This window comes from Hordeum vulgare, chromosome 4H (assembly GCF_904849725.1).
Source record: "Hordeum vulgare subsp. vulgare chromosome 4H, MorexV3_pseudomolecules_assembly, whole genome shotgun sequence".
NCBI lineage: Eukaryota > Viridiplantae > Streptophyta > Magnoliopsida > Poales > Poaceae > Hordeum > Hordeum vulgare.
The window spans coordinates 1,578,740-1,583,128 of NC_058521.1; the positions used below are offsets into that span (position 1 = coordinate 1,578,740).

General features: G+C 47.2%; 2 long non-coding RNA genes across 2 annotated transcripts; both read left to right on the forward strand.

Moving 5' to 3' along the window:
• The first annotated feature begins 656 nt into the window (after window positions 1-656).
• LOC123446815 lies at window positions 657-2,042 on the forward strand. The gene is made up of 4 exons (XR_006631443.1): window positions 657-953; window positions 1,308-1,383; window positions 1,477-1,628; window positions 1,891-2,042. It is a non-coding gene; the product is annotated as an uncharacterized LOC123446815 (long non-coding RNA).
• Window positions 2,040-2,710, forward strand: LOC123446816. Its single transcript, XR_006631444.1, has 3 exons — window positions 2,040-2,109; window positions 2,305-2,476; window positions 2,569-2,710. It is a non-coding gene; the product is annotated as an uncharacterized LOC123446816 (long non-coding RNA).
• Window positions 2,711-4,389: the final 1,679 nt, after the last annotated feature.

The following is a 4,389-nucleotide window of genomic DNA, read 5'->3' on the forward strand; positions in this document are numbered from 1 at the left end:
GTTTTATATATAAAGCAACGATCATACCAGTACGGAAAGTTTTGATGACTAAAACATAGAAAGGTGGAGGAAATACTCAAATACACACCAAGATTACACCGTATGTTGTGGGAGTACGTTCGAACGAACATAGCCAAAGAGGAGGAGAAAATAGTATGCAGTGACGTTATCAACTATAATTATTTAGGTATAGAGGGAGTAGTATCATTCTGTGAGGTGGTTTCTTCTGTATCTGTAGTTTCTTCTGCTGAATGTGTTGATGAGTTTTCTCTTTTTTAAGAAGTTTTGAGGAGATGAGTGACACATGTCCTTGTTTTTTTTTTTTTTTGAGAAGTGGATCATATGACGAGTGAAACGTGAGAGTGGCAGCGGGGCCTTGTTATGGGCCGATCAAACCATTTTGGGACGGGCCTTAACTTAGCCTTCAGTTGGGTCCGGCTAATGAAAAAAAAAACTACGAGTAGCAGCGTGTGGTCTGATGGATCCCTCTCAAGTGCTCAACCCGCCGCCGCCACCCCGCCAAGAATCTCCGATGGGGCGTCGGTCCATGAGCACCTCTGCGGCTGCGGCCATCCCCTGCTCGACAGGTAGCGTCGCACTGCCGAGTTCCGACCCCTCCGGCCGGCTAGCTGTGAATGTGAATGCCGCCGGCCGGACGGACAAGAGTCACATGGGCGATGCAATCAGCGCTGCCGACCGCGCGCGTGGCCTACCGCCGGCACCTCCACCGCCCACTGCTCGACAGTTGCGTGCGTCCCGGCCCCTCCGGCTCTGAATTCCGCCGGACAATCATTGTACTGCTTGTCTGCTTCTGATATACATATCTCTCGCTCGCTGCCCACCAATACTACATTACCACTTACTTCTCACCCAGCAAGGGTTCAGATCTCGCTAGCTAGCTTTTGCTCTGGAGCAAATCAAGGGCTAATCAACATCTCTCCAGTTGATTCCAGGTAAATTCATCATCTATTCCACCTCCACCACACCTGCTCAAGAAATTCATCATCTCCTCAAACAAGCCACATGTTACGTAGAACGGATTGTTGATAGACTCACTGAGTAAATCTTATTTCCCATGGGATTGAACCAGTTTTTGGCATGCGATTGTTAGATGTGTCAAATGTGTATTACTCCCTCCATCAACTAATATAAGAGCGTCTAGATCACTACCGTAGTGATATAAACGCTCTTATATTAGTTTACAAATATAGGGTGCAATAATCTGTAACATGTGTGATACATAAATAAAAGGTAGTAATAAAGATGCCTAATTCTGTTTGCGTCCTTATTTTCGGTACCCGCTCAAGCCACTGAAACCTCCAACCAAGATCCGTCTCTCATATCTGCAGTTGATTTTGAAGGTACACTTAATTGATTTTGAAGGTACCAGCTCAATTTCAGTTTTCCTGTTTGCTAGCCATGCATATTTTGTATTTGGAATTGTTGCTAAGTGATTTTCATTATGCTTCTTTTTAGCACGGGATTTTTTATGTCTAAAAGTTAGTAATACCGAGGCGAGGACTAATTTTTTATACCCAGTACCAGCTCAAGGACGACCGAACCCTGCAATACATCACCAATATGCTCGCCGCCGCCCAGATCTGTCTCTCATCTCCAGTTGATTCAAGGTACCTAACTGATTCCAGCTCCACCACATCACTCTACCTGTTTCTCTCTCTCTCTCTCTAAAATCGATTATCTTCTCAATTTTGTGTGCAAGCCACATTTTCCCTTTACAAGGAGTTGTTGATATATACCCTCTGACTGAAATCTGATCATCCTTCTTTCCCATGTTGGTGACGTGCATGAACCAATTTTTAGCGTGAGTTTTTTATGTGTGATAAAGGTACTAGAAAAGATGACTAATTTTGTATCCATCCTTGTTTTCAGCACCAGCTCAAGCAACTGAAACCTGTAACTACTTCCCACAGAGAAAGGCAGACCTGTATAGTTTTGGCTCTAAAACAAGGGCCGGCCAAGATCCGTCTCTCACCTCTCCAGTTGATTTTCAGGGTACAACTTAATTAGTTTGAGCTCCACAACGCTTACTCTATCTATGTTCCCTTCTCCAAAAGGATAATCCTTTTGAATTGTTGGTGTTTGTTCAAGGTAATACTATCGATTTCACTTCAAGCCAATTTTCTGTGCACTGTCTTCCTGTTTGCAAGCCACTTTTTTCATTTGGATTTGTTGCTGGTCCCTGGTGACTGAATCTGATTATCCTTCCTTTTTAGCATGGGAGTTCATGTGTAAAAGGAACACTGTAATAAAGAGGACTAATATTGTTTGCATGCTTCTTTTCAGTACCAGCATCGATGACTGCTGTATATATATCTCGCTCGCTTGATCTTCATCGCTTCTAGCTTCAAGGGTCTCGCTCGCTGCTCACTGTTACATGCTTCTCAGGGAGTGAGGGATATCTATGCCGTTTTTGCTCTCGAACAAGGGCCAAGCAAGATCTGTCTCTCACAGTTAGGTGTGTTGCAACTTGCATTTAGTCGATGTTATTATCAGAAAAGTTTAGTTTTCTCACAAATGAAGAAAATTAATGGTACTAAGTTATGTAAGGAAGTCGAAGGGGACTTGCATCCAGAATTCGCTCCGGCTTGGCTCAGCTCATTCAAGACTTCAAGAGTGTTATAGAGCCACCAAACAGGGAATAATTGAAGGAAGCGTCTCAATCGGACAGGTAGATCTTTCGCTCCCCTATGCCATTATCTCATCTTGCTTTGTTTGCTCCTCTCCCTAGAATCCTAGATGTTTCTTGTGTGTGTCAATGAGAGGTCGAGAGCCAAAGACGATGTAGGTGTGAAAATTATATGATGGCTAAATATTATCTGTTGTATTGGTCTAATCCTTGGAGGGGTATATATAGGAGTACATAGGGGGTAGAGGCTTGGAGTACAAGACAAGTTACATGTGGTTTAAACTAATTCTATCTCTATCTCCTTATCTCTAACTTAAACCCAATTATACTTCTAACATTCCCCCCTCAGTCGTAGCGGGAGTGAAGCGGACGCTTGCGACTGAATTTGAAGTCTTGCGCCTTTGTCATCTTCTTCACCGCGTCATCGTCAAATGCGTCTCTGATGTATCGGCACCTAGGGCGATGACTGCGTCCCTTTCTGGTGCCTTCATTGTCTCTCCTCTATTCCCTCCGGCAGTCACAGCGGGAATGGCGTGGACGCTAGTGACGACGCGAACGCTGTTGACTGGAGTTGTTGTCGATGGGTTGCTGTAGACGTAGCCATTAATGTCGATGTCGAGGTAGTTGATCATGGTGGTGTAGCCGTGGCCGAGGTAGTCATGGTCGACGTGTGATCGTCGTGGATGATGAAACCGCACAAAGCCGGACGCGCAAAAAAAAACGCTATGACGGAACTGCAGACGTGGACGGTGCACCTTGCGGATGTCAGAGGATGCCGTCAGCGATGAGACCGCCGGTTTTGCCAGGACCGGAGGAAACCCATCGAGCACACATCGGTTTTGCCAGAACCGTGAGTCCGTGTAGGGGTCGTCACTATAGTGACGCCGTGTCGATGCAGTCGTGTCATCATGGATGACGTGGTCGATGCCAACGTCGTGACGTGGTCATTGCCGTTGTCGAGGTCGCGTCTTGCAGAAAAAAATCTGTAAGAGGACGCTAGGTGTCCATCTTATGGACAAGGCGGCGGCGGTGTGTTGACGAAGATGTTGATGAAGACCACGTTGATGAAGACCTTGGTGATGAAGTGTCGGCGATGGCGTCGCAGCAGCGTGTCGACGATAATGTGTCGCTTGTAGGCGTCCCTTGCGGCGACAAGTGTCGATGTCGTGTCACGTCGGAGAAGTCGATGAAGAATTGCATCACTTTCCACACCGGCCTGGCGTGTGGATGGTGCATGTCATATGATAGCTTCTCATAGTGTGCTGGACGATGTAGTTCAGCTTGATGCAGTGTAGATCGGTCGGTGTAGATGGGCTAGCCACGACGAGGCCGTGCCTGGCCACGATGGTCGATGAGGCAGCTGCAGGTCGGACCGAAGCCATCGACATCAATCGGGTCGATGTAGACAGGAGCACATGATGTGCACGGGTCGCCGTTGACATGGCCGGGCTTGCTTTGCTGGTCATGCATGCATGTACCTGACATCTTGGCTGGACATTGACTCGCAGCGGATCTGCGTGGAGCCATGCGGAAATTTCCGATATACTACACAAGCGCAATTGGTGTCCAGGGCTTGGCCGCGTGAGCATCGGCCGACTGCGCCAGCGCCAGGCCAAGCCTGTACGTGCCTTGGAACGCCAGCGCTCAGGCACATGCAGTTTTGATCTTGATAATGTGTCGCTCAGGCAAAGCCAGTTTTGATCTTGTGTCGCTCAGCGCTCAGGCGCTCAGGCATAATGTGT